Below are 18,128 nucleotides of genomic sequence, written 5' to 3'. Positions count from 1 at the left end.
CTACCACAAAAGATATCTACTTCATAGTTTAATAAAAACCAAATTTTAACCAGAAAGCTGTTATAATCTTTGAAGAATTGTCCCAATTGTGATGGACCCAAGCTTTCTGAAACACTGAATTGTTATACAGAATAAAAATGAAGAGTGTCCCTTTGATTCCCACACATGGACACAGGTCTCTTTCTTAAAGCCCTATGAGTTTTGGAGAGACACAGTCTGAGCCCTTTTCTCCATCTCTCAAAATAAGAGGCAAAGAACATTACCCACCAGTTATAGCCAGGACAGAGAAGGACCAATTCCTCAGAACCTAACATCACTTTCTTCCTGGGCCTTTCCACTGCTAGGGAAATTTTAAGAAGAAAAAGAAGAGGAGGGGGGGAGGAGGGGAGGAGCAGGAGCAGGAGGAGGGGCAAGGGAAGAAGGAGGAGGAAGGGGTGGTAAAAAGAAAGAAGAGGAAGAGAAGGAGGAGGAGGAAGAGGAAGAGGAAGAGGAAGAAGAAGAGGAAGAGGAAGAAGAGGAAGAGGGAGAGGAAGAAGGAGAAGAAGAAGAAGAAGAAGAAGAAGAAGAAGAAGAAGAAGAAGAAGAAGAAGAAGAAGAAGAAGAAAGAAAAACAATCTGTCTCACATTTGCAAATCAAAAACATCTATAAAAAGAGCAAAATGGTTGCTGAAATAATTTAAGCACATTGTTGTTTCTTTTAAGGATAAGCACAATCCTTTATTGTGTTCCTTTCAGAGCCTAGACCATCAAAGGCAGGCTACCAGACCAAGTACTAAGTTTTGTTCATGATTAGCAAACGACACAGAAAACTTAAAATTGCTCCCTTGCAGCCAAAATCAAAGAGCCCTCATGAGCAGACTCCTGGCACCCAGGGGGGAGAGTTACAGTAGTGAGGGAGGCAGTCCAGGGAGAGGCACACATTTCCAGGGGTCATATCAAAAAATGCCACAGCACAAAACCACAAGTAGATGTGTTGGAAGCACACACACACACACACACACACACACACACACACACACACACTCTTAAAAACCGTTGCCAAAGTCCTTCAAAGCCAAAGTCTAGAAGAACTCAGGTTATGGACACAGCAACAGCCATTTCAAAATCATCACTCCATTTACGAGTCCAATCTCCATCCCTCTTATCATTCTGGCCCACTACTTAGGAAATAATAGAGAAAGAGAAATATGAAGCTAGAGGCAGAAAATTTAATTAAAAAACAAAGCCACCCACCTTGCTTTCAGGGTCAGGAAGTACAAATGGCCTTCTTTTGTAGCAAGATTGAACTTAACACGGGTATGTCAAATGGCTATGTATCTGTTTAAAAGAAATAGAAAATTGGCTTTTAAAAGGAAATAAAAGGTGTAGGATCTCAGTCCTTCTCATTGCAAGTCTTAACCCCTCAAAGATAAAAATAAATAAATAAAAAATGAAATAGAGAGAACACTGTAGCTCTCTGGTCAGGCAGAAGGCAAGGTATCCACCGTTCCTCTTGTTTGCAAAACAAAATAAAACCAAACAGCAACTGCAAATGGTGTTGTTTGCAGGAGGGTACAGACCTTAAAACAACTCGTGCCCTCCTGGGTCCCCAAAGCCTTCAGTGTGAGCTGTAGAAGCTGCACTCTCAACGCCAATGACACCATCGGCTGCTTAAATGGCACAAAAGTACACTTAGTACGAGAGCAAAGTGACTGACAGGGATCCGCCGAGCCAGCCCCACTGCCACTAGACCTGCCTTAAAAGCTCACACAAGGAGTATAAAAAGAAAAGCACATTTTGCAATAGAATAAATTCTTTTTTTTTTATTGAGACCGCGGAAAGTCACATGACCCTGAATGTAGCCTTTTAGGAAAGCAACAGAAGTGGTAAAGAAAGGAGTGTGTGTGAGTGTGTGTGTTGGGGGCTGGGGGGAACTGCCTCCTTCCTCTGCTGCCTCCCAGCCTGTCCGCCGCAGTCCACATTCTTCTGGGCGCATCTGTGGAGCTATTAAGTGGGATAATCCCTCTGGCCTTTGATACATTTCTGGACATGATTATTTCATTACTCGCAGTATATCAGTAGGATCATAATAAAAAGGACTTCTGACAACCTGCCAAGAGTTTTGTGGCCTTGTAAACACAAAAGTGCTCTAATAAAATTTTATTAAGTGTTAAAAAGTCATAAAAAGTGAAATAACATAAACTACAAAATTTACTGTCCTCAGCAAATGCTGAAAATATCGTCCACAGTAAAATTAAATTAGCATGTAATAGACAGAGCAGCAGTGTAGAGTGGGTTTAAAAGAGGATCCAGGGGGAAAATGACACTGTAACCTAATCAGGGTCACGGGGATTTAATTCGGATCCCCCCCGCCCCAAATGTGAATAAATGTGCTGATTACAGACAAGAGCTCCGGGGTTACCAGAGCCTCGCACATTGTCAATACTTTGCAAGAAATAATATATTGCAGATTGTAAGGCGCGCGGGGAAACCCAGTCGGCGTCCGGGGGCAGCGGCGCGGGCCAGGGTGTCCACTAGGGCGCGCTGTGAGACCGGGAATCTCCAGCAGGGTGCCCACGCCGCCCGGGGCCCTCGCACTCCGCGCCTCGCCCCCTCCAAATCATATTTACAGTGCGAGGGTCTCCCCCCACCCACTCCTGTGACATTTTCTCCAAATCGGAAGAAAATGAAGTGTAGGTCGAGCTTTGCCGCGGGCAGCCCTCAGTTCCCCTCTTTCGGATCAAGAGCCTGGATGTGGGAGACGTTGTCCACTGTGATGCTAAGCCTCGGGTGGGAGCATTGGGGGAGGGGGCAGGCCAGCGCTCCTGGAGTGACCATCCCTCCAAAGCAAGGCCGAAGATGACACGAGGCCGATGTCCAGCTCGTCTTAGGCCTCCGAGGCGCTCCAAAGGCTGACGGGGGTCAAGTCCGTTCCCGCTGGGGACAAGTGCATCCATCGTCAGCTCCAGAACGACCTCTCCCTTGCTTAGCCCTGTCCCGGGAGATCAGAGTGACCCAACGCCCTGGGGTACCCGCTCCCGCCTCCCTGTCATCGTCGTGTTGGGCCAATCGTCTGGCTCTGGGTCGCTGCCCAGGCGCACGGGCTCAGGAAGGCAGCAGCTGCACGGGGTTCCCATTCCACCCGGGACAGGTATGGACCGGCCGGGCCCCTGGAGAGAGTCTCCTCTGAGCCCATCGCTGAGGCTCCGCCGGGAAAAGAGTAAACCTTCCTCTCCACGCTACTCCAAGTGGACACTGATGGGCAGGAAAAGGCTGGAACGAAAAGCCCTGGCCTTTGCTGGCCTCGATGGCTTTGCAGAAGAGAGTGGCTTCCACCCACGTCTCCCCTCCCCCTCCGCGCCACACAGCAGGTTTGTAAAGAGAGGGATGCAAGTTTTGAAAGTTATGTATCTTCCAAGGAGAAAGGTATTGGTCATTGTGCCCATAAGTGCTTTTTAGCCACAGAAAGTCAACATGTCACCTCTGTTTCTGCAACCCCCAAATGATGGTAATGCTGACTCTGAAGAGAGCGTGTGTTAATTGGAAGTTAGTGAAATGGGAAATGAGTGGGCAGTGACGTGTTTCGGGGCATTATTTCTCCTTAGGGATGGCCAAGGTCTGAGGCTCCATTTAAGAATTAGCCATTTTGCCAGAAACTATGTGCTTTTAGTTAAATCCAATTAAAGCCTGGAGTGGTGAGTTCACAGGCTCACACCGGGTCCTAGGGGGTCGCGAAGAGGCTTAAAGACAGCTTGTAGTTGTAGTTTCCCAGGTAGCAGGACGCCTTGAGGTGGGTGCACAAAGGCAAAAAGAATCCCCAAGCCAGTGAGGGGCAGAACTTACTAACACGCCCCATGCTTCTTGCAGAGGGTGCGATGCCCCTGCCTTTACACACTTCTTTACACACTTCTTTGGTGTTTGAGAAGGGTGTTTGACTATTTTTAAATAACAATGTTTCTCATCATCTACAAAATACGGTGTTGAATTTTAAGTAGGTTGGAACAGAGGGCTTAAAAAAGTAAACGCGTCAATTTAATGTGATTTGACTGTTGCTAATACAAACAGAACTTAAAGGAATGGATATATAAATGATACAGTTCCTCTTTGGAGCTATGTGCCTGTGGGGATGGAGCAGGTGGCACTGCAGACAGCAACTGTGGACGTGGTGGGTCATTGCTACCTTTTACTGCCTATAAATACTTCCCCCTAATGGGTCCGAATGAGAGATTTTCATTTAAAACTCGTAAACTTGTTTTCTTGCACTTATGAAGTTCACGGAACTTCTACTTGCACTGTTCTGTTCTGTGTTTGCATTTTAGATTAAAAATAATCTGTTCTTCAATTTAAAAAGTATATTCATAAATGTTAAAACATCACAACTATTTCACCTTTCTCCAGCTACACATGGGATTGTGGTAGTCAGTCTATTATTATTATTATTATTATTATTATTATTATTTAATTGAAGAAGATAGCTACAACCCCAATCAAGATATTTAGAAAGGGCTTCCAAGCTTGTAACTCTATATCAGATTGCAATTTATATTAAAATTTAAGGTCAAACATTTTCATAAGGAAACTTGATGCATATGTTCTAAAAGAGTATAAGTATATGCTGTAAAAATGGCTTCCCTATGCTATATCACCTCCCCCCCAAAATAAAAAAAACCTTCAGGGTTTATTTTTCCATTCTCTAAAACTGCAGTAATCTGATATATAAATTATATAGGTAATTTTGCTCTGTTAAAATGGTAGAAACTTTTTAATGCATTTCGAGGAAACTAAAAGAACATTCTTTGCCCTTTTATGTTTGTAGAACTTGAAAAAGTAGAGTTTGTTAAAATATTTTACTATTGAAGCCAGTGACCAATAAAATGTGCAAATAATTACCTTTTTTTCCAGAAAACTTTTAAAATTGATATGAATATTTTAATTACTGTCTTTCTCCTAGGTGCCCCAAATGTTTAGCTATATCCGCTATCAGTTAAAAAATATTGAGTTTCATAGTCTATTCCATCTTTTGCACATTGAAAAAGCTGGTAACTGCTTTGTGTTCGTCTTCTTTTGATAGCCACGAACTGGATTTGAGCATGTGCGCTAGGGTAAAAAACCAAGCCAAGTTCATTTCTCTTTCTAGAATCTGGCATTAATCCTGGGTCTCGCTTTTTATGCACACAGGCTGCTATTGAAATCAATTTGGACAGGACAAGTTGAAGGAAAATGTTAAGACAGTGTGCATTTTATACTGAAGAATATATATTAAGGTATAAAATAGCAAATAGCTGGAGTTGAATCATGAGGTCTATCAGTCAGTCTCTGCATGATCATTTAAAGGTACCTTTGCACAGAGGGATTTTCCTGTGTTCTGTATTTATGAGTCTCTAAATTACTTTACCCTGCAAGTTCAAAACTCAATAACCAAACACCAAATTTATGTATTTTAAGGTGACTAAGGTTAAGAATATGAGGAGCAGATTGGTTTATGGAAGCAAGCAAGCACTGCAAATTGTATTTCAAAATACTAACTCAGCTTCCATTTCTGACAGGAGTCTCGTGGTCAGCTCATCACTTTCCCAGATCGGCTTTAAACCCGTAAGGGAAAACTATATTTTCCACCTTAGAAGTTCGTACTTAAGTTTCCTTAACTGCAAAATCACTCTGAAGCCGAGTGTTTTATGAAAAGGGCCATTTCGAGTGTTAGTTCCATCGACTATGTATGCATGTATAAAAGTCTAGTTTAAAGACCAGTAAAAGTGAGGAAATTCCAAGTCAAGAGAGCTAATTCCATTCATAATTCATCCCGGTGCTGGTCTCAGGAAACTTGAGGTCTGTAGTGACACCTACGGATATCAGTTGACTTGCTTTGTAAGCGGGGAAACAGCTTACTCTGACCCTGCTGGAGGAGGCTTAACTTGATAAAAGGAGGGAATGTCGGGCTAGGATTTTTGGTTACCCAGGAATTTTCCAATCACACCACTTTTATAGATTTTCACTTTTGAAAGTGTAAACAATGAAGGACACCATGTGTGTGTGTATGTGTGTATTTATGTTTATGTGTGTATGTACATGTGTATGTGTATATATGTATGTGTGTGTATTTGTGTGTGTATGTATGTGTATGTGTGTATGTACATGTGTATGTACATATATATGTATGTGTGTGTATGTGTGTATTTGTGTGTGTGTTTTCTGAAGCCAGATTAACTTTCACTCATCTATTTCCTTCCTGCTTGTACCTCTGTCAGGAATTCTTCCAGACACTGGGGGTGTAGAGGCCCTGCAATAAGCTTTGCCCTTCACCACCTTCATCCTCAGCCTTCTTTCTCTTCGTCCTCAGTGTGTTAATTTAATAAGCCCTCCGGAGTTTAGTAGTGATTGATATAAGCCTTAAATGTCACATTCTCAGCTCTAAGGTTTTTAAGGGAATTGGCCAGAAATCCACCTAGACTTTGCATTTTAAATTGGGAAAAATGATTTGAGAGTCTCATGCATTTAAGCTGGCTGTTGGGCTTCCACTGTTTTTAAATCTTACATAATCCATCCACTCATTTCCCAAGGCTGCTCCATCTGAGTTTCTGCCTTCTTTGAGTTTTAGTGTTCAGAGACTTTTAAACAGTCTCACAGAGTTCCTTAAACATTCCGAGGAACTGTAGTTTTTAAACCAGATTGGTGTGAAGGGTAAAAACTTACCCAGAGAGTCTTTACATAGTAACTTCAATCTGATATAAACTCAGTTGACCTTTAAAAAAAATCCTGAAAATGTGGGTTTCCAGTAGAAAAGGCTGCCATCTCCTTAGAGTAGGGTTGGTTAGGACCGGTTAATACCCACCCAGCATGCTTCATTAAACTGGGACAAACATGATGCTGAATTACTGGCTCCCTGTTTTCTTGAATGTAGGTAATTGTGTATCCTTACAATTTAACATTTGGAGGGCTTTCCTGTCTTTGCAGGACTGCAGTTTGTCACCTGCTTGGCTGCCCCCTTAACAGTCGAAGCTCTGTCCCTCCTATGAAAGACTCAGCTACTCTATCTCCTGGCTGAAGTCTCCAAGCTCCCCTAACACTGTGGTCCCTGAGGCTGTGAGACTCTCTCTTGCAAGTCAGCACCTGAGGATCCCTGGTCCAAGCTTCATTCCTCTGGGTCCAAGAGCCTAGAAGAAAAGCCTGGAGCCACACACTCACCTGAGTGAAGCCATAAGGAGGTAAGCTTTCATAACGAGGGAACATATATCAAAACTCGTGGCTTTGAGAACCGGAGGAACGGGTGTTCAGACGTTTAGTGTTTCCAGCCAGAGCATAAAGCAACAACTGGTGCCAAATATGCCAAGGGTGGTAAAACCACTTAAGTTGTCAACCCCCCTACAAATGTCCTTTTAAAAAAAGTATGATTTTTAATTGAAGAGAGCCCATCACTTTATTGTCTTTAATGCTGTGGAACCTACCATTAAATATCTCTAGTAAAAAAAAATGGCCAGCTTTAAAAGAAAATGACATATATGTTTTACACACACACACACACACACACACACACACACACACCAGCGTGTTAGTATATAAATGTATTGGCACAGGGCCACACGAAGCTCTCTGTAAACTGTAGCACTCATTCAAGTGAGCGTTATTTCGAAGTCTCCACGTAGGTGCTTGCCTTCACTCTCTCCACTCACTAATTCTTGAGTTCTGACGCAAAGACTTAGTTTGTGCTCTCTGGACAAACACCAATTCTTTGCAACCTTGAGCTCCAATAAGGAGTCTTGACTGTGAAATCTTGAAGAGTGACTTCATAAAATTAGTGAGTAAGCGTTTGCAGTCTCATGAACTTGGGAGTTTTGCTTTTCAAAGAACTGGATGTATGTGTACCAAAAAAAAAAAAAAAAAAAAAAAAAAGGATTTCTGATAAATTGATATGAGGCCATAGCTCAGTGATAGAGAGGTTGCTAACCCAGAGTTATATTAGTGACACAAGACAGAAGACATTCTGATAATTGAGTGGGAAATAATTAATAATAATAATAATAATAATAGTAATAATAATGATGATAAATTTTAAACTCCCCTGGATTGTAACCCAGTTCTGACTTAAAATTATGATCAAGTAAAGGAGCTAGATAGAAGTTGAGGGTGTCAAAAGGAGTGCTAGCCTAAAGTCTGTTGATAATTCTTTCACAATGAATTTGGGGTGCTGGTTTTGATGGCTCTGCACTTTCTCTACACGGACACAAAGCACGCTGACCCATTTCATTTCTCTGGAAGGAAATGTAAGCTCAGTAATAGTCGCTCTCCTAGAGGTGTGGGCCCCTGCCAGGTCGCTCTTTAGTCATCTAACATGAGTCACGCAGAGAAAGCGCCTCTACGAGCGCCTTTTGAGAGCATGCTTCCAGAAGACACACCTCTTAACGTCTCCCAAGGGGAGGGTGTTAGCCTATGTCTAACCTAGAGGGTGAACTCCAGATTTATGCGTTTATCCCAAATTGATCTTGGTGACTGTAAGCCAAGGATGAAGCTTAGAAGGGATCCTATAGTTATCAAATGAACCTCCTGCCTAAAGTCTCATGCTCCCAAACCTTGTCTAATGTCCTACTGCCCCTTCATGACATCATAGAACACTTGTAAACATGACAGCTGAAAAGAGGCCTCTAAGGATCTCTGCAGGCACAGAGCACTTAAAACCACTTTGAAGCCCTTTGTTTTTCTTAAATTATCCATAGGGAAACTCCAAAACCCACACAACATCTACCTTAAAAGCATCAGGAGTATTTTAATTGGATAACAGCCATCCATATTTTCCTTCTGATAAATTGAAAGGAATTAGGAATGAAATTTTACGATAATTATACGCTGTATTGCTGACCCGGGGGACAAGAACAGTTATGAAAATATGTCTATGTATTTGGTATTACTGTGAATTTAGACTTTTAAAAATTCATCTCAAAATCTCAAGCATCTTATTAAATCTTAGAAAATAATGTTCACATGATGAAAACAATATAATTTATAGTCATGATTGATATTATAGTGTCAATGGTGCAATATGTTCTATGCCACAATCAGAAACTGATTAAATTTTTGTATGTTGAGCTTATAATAAAATAAACTCCGCTGTACATTTTTAAATCTCTATAAAAGTGATCTATATATTTATAAATCAATGAATTCATCATATACAAATTTCATCTATAAAGATGAAATATAGCAAAAGTGTTCTTTGAGAATTTTTTTCTGTCTGGAATTAAAGTTATTAACTCATTTCAACTCCAATGAAAAATTGGATACCCAGTAAACTGGGCTTTTACTACTATTTTGTGACTGGGTAGGTGTGCTCAAAAGTGGACTTTAACAATTAACAGTTGCTGGGCAGTGGTGGTGCATACTTTTAATCCCAGCACTCAGGAGGCAGAGGCAGGTGGATTTCTGAGTTCGAGGCCAGCCTGGTCTACAAAGTGAGTTCCAGGACAGCCTGGGCTACACAGAGAAGCCCTGTCTTGAAAACCAAACAAAAACAAAAACAAAGAAACCCAATTAACAGTTATTTAAAGACACGTTCAACTTACATGAATACAAGCCTTCATTTGGTGTAAATCAACTGAGCTTGGGGCAATCGACTGAGCCAGGCCTGTGTGAGATTCTTCATGGAGAGCAAGATATGTTTATCTTAGAATTAAAGCTACCCACTAGTCATCATGATCACTTAACTCAATAGCATAGCATTTCCAGTTAAAACCGGCTAGATAAACTGACAAGGACAGTGGAAAAAGTAGATGAGGCACAGCATATAAGCCCAGATTTATGGAAGCCTAGCATTAGCCACCCAAATACAATGCTGGCAAGATGAAGCCCTGCTGCAGTCCTGCTGAGTATAGTTTGTTCTATTGAACAGGAGTTACCTCAATGGAAACCCTGCTCTGTGCAGACTAAGTGGAATACACCCTGACCTAACCTCTGCCCCTGAGCGTGGTTTCGGACCCAGCTTCCTTTTACAATCCACGTCAAGTTGTTTTACTAGTCTGAGCCCGGTTTCCTCATTCATGAAATAAAGGTTATAATTAACACTTCTTTAAAGTATGAGTGTAAGTATCAATAGCATAATGTCCCCAGTTCTCAGGGACACAGAAAAATATCTGGTGCCGGAGATACACACAAGGAAGCAAGGCTAGCACTTTGTTTTCTGGCTTTCTCATGTTCTAAGGTTTTGGAGGTTGGCCCAGGAAAAGAACATTTTGATGCAACGACTGCTTATTCTTAATAGTTGGAAACACACTCTGGATGGAAAACTTGCTGTTATTCCTCTCCTATCACTACCTCAAGGAAAAGGTTTCCCTGTATCAGGAAAGACCTTTCACTTCAAGTCAAGATGAAAACTAACCCAAAGGCCCAGAAACACTCGATTTCCAGGAGATATGGGGGAAATTCTTGCTAATCCATTCTGGAGAACATACAAATGGCAGCCAACACTACACAGAATTTTTTGTTTTTTTTTGTTTTTTTTTTTTTTTTTTTTTTTTTTGTTTTTTTTTTTTTTCGAGACAGGGTTTCTCTGTGTAGCTCTGGCTGTCCTGGAACTCACTTTGTAGACCAGGCTGGCCTCGAACTCAGAAATCTGCCTGCCTCTGCCTCCCGAGTGCTGGGACTACAGGTGTGCGCCACCACGCTGGCCAGAATTTTTTTCTTTTAATTCTTCTGGGAAGTGACTTAAAAGTCATCCAAGATGCCAAGATTCATCCAGTGATTAGTTTTTATGGCCAAGCTATAAACTCTTGAACACAAGGACCTAAAAATAGAAGTGCTGACACCCCTGTTACTGGAGCTGTGTGGTTGGCACCTTCCCTCCCCTCACCCCACTAACAAGCTGTGACTGATGCATGAGACACACTTGTAATATCTGGTGCAGAGCTGAGTTGGAGAGAACCTGGTGTAACTTTTATGTACGAGTTCCTGGATCAGCTATCAAACTGTCTGATCTGGGTCATTCGCTGTTGCTCTCCAGATAGCCTTAGAGAAACACCATCCAGGTTTCACTCAAAAGTTAGTTTACTGCAATAAACTGAGGGCTTGACACCAAAACTAAGGTATAATGGGTCAGTTTTACATTGGCTCATTCAGTGGTTCTGGAGAGCCAAAGAAAAGACCCTTGGGATAACTCCGGAAGGAAGTAATTGCTAAGGAACCTGTTCATAATATTTTGAGTAGCAGAAAGAATGAGACAGAAAAGAAAGAAACCAGAACAAGTTCCCAAACCGCAGATGCTGTTTTTCATGGTCCCCAGTATTTTGGATGTCAATACTGATAGGGAGGTGCTGGTCACTTGTTCAGGGGCACAGATTTCACTACAGCTTATTTATTGAGCTCATTTTTTTGTGTGTGTGTGTGGCAATTGCCTGATGTTCTATGCAGTTGGCCTTTTTTGTTTGCTGTCTGCTTGACAAATGCCCCAGTGTCTTCAAAAGCTTTCTGAGTTCCACCACTTTGGGGAATCACTCAACTACATTTTATCCAGATAGGAACTCTAAAGTTGAGTTATTCCTATTGCACCTCCCCCTGACCTATCTGTCCTCAGATAGCCTGATCTACAGAGTGCGACTCATTAAGCACCATGCTAAAATTGCCGAGGGTCAGGGTATAGTCTAATCAGGATCTAAATTAATGGGTCCCTTTTCTGTGATGGTTTCATCTCTTGCCTAGGTGGGTGAGGAACAGGCAGGTGTAATACAAAGGCTTGTCAGCAAGGACAGGACATTCTGTTTGGGTTACCAAGGATCAAATGATTCGAGATAGACCATAAAGAGCTAAAGAGTGCAGTGTGTACCTGAGCACCTGAGGACATCAAAGGAAGAAGCCTCCAAGAGAACACCAAGAGCTGTGAAGGTTCTTCACAAGGGAAGGGTAAGCTTGGCTGGATAAAAAGAACATTGCCAAGAAATGGGGACCTGGTTGGAGAAAGGGCAGAGCTGGGTCGGGCTCCACATGTTCTAGAACAGAAAGGCTCCAGGCAGAGGACTATATCTAACTCTCCCCCTGTGCCTCCTAGTTTTGGTTGCCAAGGTTGGCTGGTGCTCAATGGGGCAGACCTGACAGTATCTGTGCACCGAGACCTGCTTCATTTTAACCTCTTGTATTATCTCTCCTAAATTAAGTTAAAATGCTGTCTGGCTATGCAGCTTGCTTCCCTCAGACTCAATCTCCTGAAGACTTCTTGGCACATCTTCTAGAACAAGCTTCCTCCTCCAGAGCCATGTATGATTCTAGGGATCCAGCTTCAGCCACCTGGAACCTACGGTTATGATTGTAAACCCTGCAAGCCACCATATTTGCTCTTGCTCTAGTCCTTGGCGCAGGACTTGGTTTGCTGGGCAAACAAGTGCAAGGCCCCATAGCTGTTCCCTCCTTGATGTAAGCATTTTGTTTTCATGGGGTCGACATAACTCTTCCCATTTCAGCAGGTTTATCTTGGTGACACTTTGGTTTGCTCCCATATTATCTGTGCATTTGTGGATTTTTTTTTTAAAATTATTTGTAGGGCACTGTTGAACAAAATGTTCAAAGCCTTCCCTACACAAACAACATCTTCCACTGTTAACAACACTCATTCAAATAGCATGTTAGTTATAATTGATGGGCCTACATCATCATCACCATCACCACCACCACCACTACCACTACCAAGAGTTAATCATTTATATCCAAGATTCACTGTTCATATTAACATTCTTTACATTTGCACAAATATGTGTTTATGATATACCATTGTGATAACATATACAATGGTTTCACTACCCTTTAAAATTTTTTTTCTGTACTGTTGTGTTTACCCATTTCTGTGCCCTGACTTCTAATGTCCACTGCTCTTCTTAGTCTCTGCCACAATCCTGTGCTTTCCAGAATGTCACCTGGTTGCAATCATCCAGTATGCTGCCTTTCAGATTGACTTCTTCCAGTAACTTAGTAACGAGTACTTACATTTCTTCCAGGTCTTTTCAAGGCCTGACTAAACACCTAAAAGAAACAACTTAAGGGAGAAAGGACTTAGTTGGATAACAGCTCAGAGGGTCCACCACATCAGGGAAGCCTGGTAGATGGAGTGAGTAGGACCACTTTGGCTTAAGCTTCCCACATGATGTGGACCACAAGCAAGCAAGCAAACAAACAAACAAGAACAAGGAAATCTGGCCTGTCACTCTCAATGACTATCACCAGTGACCCTCGGTGCCAGTCATGCTTCCTACTACAAAGGCTCCACAACCTCCCAAAACAGGGGACCAAGGATTCACATGAGCCTAGAGAGGAGACATCACAGTCAACATAAGAGTGGAACTGAGACACAGAGTGGAAGCCAGAGGGAAGAACACTGATCCTACATCTTAATAAATGGCCATAGAAGGACTGCCACTTGCTATTAAGTAGCATGTAAACCTCAGAGACTGTCATCTTATGCTTTAAAGGCTACTTTAAGTGACAATGTTAATGATATATCTAGTGATGACAGTTCAACGCGAAACAAAGCCCAGCCATCAGAAGCTTATTGAATATAAAATAACTGTCAAGCACACCGTGAGCCACCCAGCAATCTAATGTGAAAATGCAGATGTGCCACTAAAGACACAGACAGTTCATGACCTCACATGGTGTCTCTGCAGGACACTCACCTGTGTGGATATGACAGAGCATGGGTCATTTGGACTGCCGAAGGGTGTTGTTTTACTGGGGAGATGGCTCAACCAGGAAAATGCTGGCAGCCTATGCCTGAGGACCTGAATTAAGAAGACCCCAGAACCCATGTTACAGGGAGTCTGGAGTGACGGTGCATGCTTGGCGTGCTGGTCCTGAGGAGTTGGAGACAAGGGCATGCCCAGGGCTCCAGAGCCAGTCAGTTCTGTGAGCTCAAGCTCAAGGAGAGACCTTGTCATAGAAAACAAGATGGCGGCTCCTTAGGAAGGACGTTTGAGCTGATCTCTGTACTCCACTCACACATGCACGCACACACACACACAGGTACACATTTTATTTTAGAACCCATGTTCATAAAGGAGAGTAGAGGTGGGTAAGTATGAAGACAGCACAGGAAATAGTTGAAGCTTTGATGCAATTATTCAGCAACTCCGACCTTTGACGGTTACACCGAGACTTGTGAGTTGACTTAAGTGGTTTTCTCTTTTATGGAGAAAAGAGTTTCTGACTTCCTATACAGTACCAGGTAAATTGTGCCTTAGATAAAATAAGCTTTGTATGGGGTGGTTGTAACTAACTATAGATCATTGCAAATTCACCAAGCACATCTGAGGTAGGGCAGGCCAAGCGGTGGTATTCGGAAGGTTGGACAGATTATTAGGCTTTGGTTGGTCTATTGGTGTGGAATCTTATCACGAGATAAAGTTTAAGAGTATAGTTAGCAACTAGAGTAACTCTTACACTCTGCACTGAGAAATAGTACAGAAAGGGGTCCACGTACAAAAAAAGTCCTTTATTTTCTTCTTTCTGTATTTATTATTATCATTATTATTTACTTTTTCACTTTACATCCGCTCACTGTCCCCTCCTGGTCACCTCCTCCCACAACCCTTCCCCTTAACCTTCCCCCTTTTCCTCTGGGGGGGCCCCTCTGGGTATCCCCCCACTCTGGCACATCAAGTCTCTATGAGGCTAGGTATATCCTCTCCCATTGAATCCTGTCAAGGCATCCCAGCTAGAGGAACATATCCCACATACAGGCAACAACTCCCTGCTCCAGATGTTCAGGACCCACATGAAGACTAAGCTGCACATCTGCTACATATGTGGGGGGGGGGGGCTAGGTCCAGCCAGTGTATGCTCTTTGGTTTGTGGTTCAGTCTCAGAGAGTCCCAAGGGTCCAGGTTAGTTGACTCTATTGGTCTTCCTGTGGCATTCCTATCCCCTTAGAGGCTGTAATCCTCTGTTTTGTTCTTCCAGAAGAGTCCCCAAGCTCCATCCACTCTTTGGCTGTGGGTGTCTGCATCTGCCTGAGTCAGCTGTTGGGTGAAGTCTCTCAGAGGACAACCATGCTATAATCTTGTCTGCAAGCATAACAGATATCATTAACAGTGTCAGGGATTGGTGCTTGCTCATGGGGTGGATCTCAAGTTGGGCCCATTATTGGTTGGCCATTCCCTCAGTCTGCTCCATCCTCCCAACCTCCCAACCCTTGTAGACAGGATGAATTTCGGGTTGAACGTTTTGTGGGTAGAATGGTGTCCCTATCGCTCCATAGGGGGCCCTGCCAGGCTATAAGAGGCGACCTCTTCAGGTCCCATATCCCCAATGCTGTCAGTCATAGCTAAGGACATTCCCACTGATTCTTGGGCACCTCTGTTATCCCAGGTCTCTGTCTTTTCCAGGAGATGCCCCTTATATCCCCACCCCTGTCAGTTGCAGGTTTCCATTCATTCTCATGGCCATCTGGCCATCCCTCGTTTCCATCCCCACACCCGATCCTGAACTCCATTCCCCTCCCCACCCCCTCTCCCTCCCAGTTCCCTTTCTTCATTTGCCCTTATGACCATTTTATTTCCTCTTCTAAGTAAGATTCAAGCATCCTTGCTTATGCCTTCCTTCTTGTTTAGCTTCTTTGGAGTTTAGGGTCTGCAGAGTGTAGCATAGAAACACTGTCTTTTATGGCTAATATCCACTTATAAGTAAGTATATACCATGGATGTCATTTTGGAACTGGGTTACCTCACCCAGGATGACATTTTCAAGATCTATCCATTTGCCTGCAAAATTCATGATGTCTTTGTTTTTCCTAACTGAAAAGTATTCCGTTACATAGATGTACCACATTTTCTGTATCCATTCTTTGGTTGAGGGACATCTAATTATTTCCAGTTTCTGGCTATTATAAATAAAGCCGGCATGAACATAGTTGAGCAAGTGTCTTTGTAGGATGGTGTAACATCTTTTGGGGGCATATGCCCAGGAGTGGTATAGCTGGGTTTTGAGGTAGAACTATTCCAGGTTTTCTGAGTAACTGCCAAATTGATTTCTAAAGTGGTTGTACAAGTTTGCACTCCCACCAGCAATGGAGGAGAGCTCCCGTTGCTCCACATCCTTGCCTGCATGTGCTGTCATCACTTGAATTTTTGATCTTGGTCATTATGATTGGTGTAAGATGGAATCTCAAAGTTGTTTTGATTTGCGTTTCCCTGGTGACTAAGGGCTTTGAACATTTCTTTAAGTGCTTCTTGGCCATTTGGAATTCCTCTGCTGAGAATTCTCTGTTTAGCTCTGTTTCCCATTTTTTTAAATTGGGTTATTTGGGTTGTTGGTGTTCTACTTATTGAGCTCTTTATAAATTTTGTATATTAGTCCTCTGTCAGATGCAGGTTGAAGTTCCTTTCCCAATCTGTAGGCTGCCATTTTGTCCTGTTGAGAGTGTCCCTGGCCTTAAAGAAGCTTTGCACTAAGAATCTCCTTTCTTAATATACCACTCTATGATCTACAGACCCCAGAGGTCATAGACTAGGGTTCCACTAATTCCTCCTGGGTAGAACATCTGGCCAAGACTATATAGTGTAGTGCATCACTCAGCAGGATTAATGGCTCACCAGGCCACCTGCACTCCATCAGCATATACCCAACACACTGGCTTCTCTTCTCTGACAGTCACATACCTCAGGAATGGAACCTTGTAAGAACAAGGTACACGAGAAATAGAACTGGCTCACTATATAATCATCAAGACATCATCACATATGATGGTGAGACCAGCTTGCCCTCCTAGCTTGGTTTGAACTCTGCTTTACCAGAGGAAAACAAATCCTTATTATGTTTGTCCAGAATCTATGCCACATCAAAATTCTCTGGTTGGCATAGCACTTAGCATGACCTGGAAAATGTAAATAGATTAGAGAAATAAACACTATTCCATATATCGCTACCGATGTCCATGAGATCAGCAAAGGGCAAATAAGAATTGAAAACTATCTTGAGAGATATCAGTTGAGGCAGATTTTGGTGCCTCTGCTCTGAGCTGAAGCTTGAAGACAGTTGTTTGTTGGACATCGATAGCCCCTCCGTGATATCTACTTGACATGGGATTGGAGTCTCTGCTCTCTTCTAATCTACCCTTTTGTCAAAATTAAAGGTAGCTGAGTCCAAATTTGGTCTGAAAACTTAAGACCCTCAGCTCTGTGATCAAAGCCCACTGTATTTGAACTGTATTTGTAACTATTTGAATGGAAGCCAGCAAAGTTCAGACTGAGCTTCAAACAGGTTCTCCCAGTAACTTTCCGTCATACACAGGGGTTTGCTGAGTTTGATCTTGAACTGTGCACATTTTGGGAGTCGGCAGTCCCTTCGGTTGATAACCCATTCTTGGCAGAGGACTTCTTTAATTAACATGGCCCTTGGGTCTGTTCAAGTTCCCATGTTTCAGCACCTCACTGGGTGTAACCTTATCTTTCCATTTTGCACGCATGATGGATCTAAACCAGTACAGGTGAAGTTTGTCTTTGACCTGACAGCTGGATTACTTCCAGGTTTCACAACCATGGAAGAAAAAATCCCAAACCCTCAGCTCTTCTTATCATTTGCTGTTTTATGGAGCAGCTATGGTGGGTGAGATGCTAACACAGTTAGTCACAGTTCCAGTATTGATCGATTAAACTATTCCTACACCAGGTGCACATGCCTAAGGCAGGTGCAGGCTGGGGGATAACGGGGAGGTGCCTTTCTGAAGGGGATGGGACAAATGGCTGACCTCAAGACATTAAATAATGCATCGAAGGAAGGAAACATAATGCCTCCTTCTCATCTGGGAAAAATAATTTCAGGAAAAGCAGGAATAGAGTCCAGCATCACAAGGAACACAGAGCCTGCAGTGCTTCTCAAAGCAGTGTGAGGTCACCTTGAATATTCCAAGCTAACTACTGTATTTTCATTTCATAAACGGTTTTTCAAATCATAGGGATTCATTGCTGTCTCCAAGTTTTTTTTCTTTAAAGTCATATTCATTAGCATACTAAGGAAATAATTTTCAAAACACACCTACCCTGGGAATACACTATGGCCTGAGAAAATGAAGGAAGGTCCCTGTGTGACCTTGGGTGAATAGCACTGGACACTATTTTGTCCAGAGAGGCAGAGATTTGTAATTTATCTAGAATGCCTAAGGATGGGGCACTTCAGTCGCCAGGGAGTTG

At 42.7% G+C, this 18,128-nt stretch overlaps 1 long non-coding RNA gene across 1 annotated transcript; it reads left to right on the top strand.

Annotated features, from left to right (window-relative positions):
* Nucleotides 1-2,811: 2,811 nt before the first annotated feature.
* On the top strand, nucleotides 2,812-15,846 carry LOC110308896. Its single transcript, XR_002379630.1, has 3 exons — nucleotides 2,812-3,130; nucleotides 6,931-7,181; nucleotides 12,945-15,846. It is a non-coding gene; the product is annotated as an uncharacterized LOC110308896 (long non-coding RNA).
* The last annotated feature ends 2,282 nt before the right edge of the window (nucleotides 15,847-18,128 follow it).

Source organism: Mus caroli, chromosome 2, assembly GCF_900094665.2.
Source record: "Mus caroli chromosome 2, CAROLI_EIJ_v1.1, whole genome shotgun sequence".
NCBI classification, from domain to species: domain Eukaryota; kingdom Metazoa; phylum Chordata; class Mammalia; order Rodentia; family Muridae; genus Mus; species Mus caroli.
Note: the sequence above shows the minus strand (reverse complement) of the source record. Positions and strands in the feature narration are given on the sequence as shown.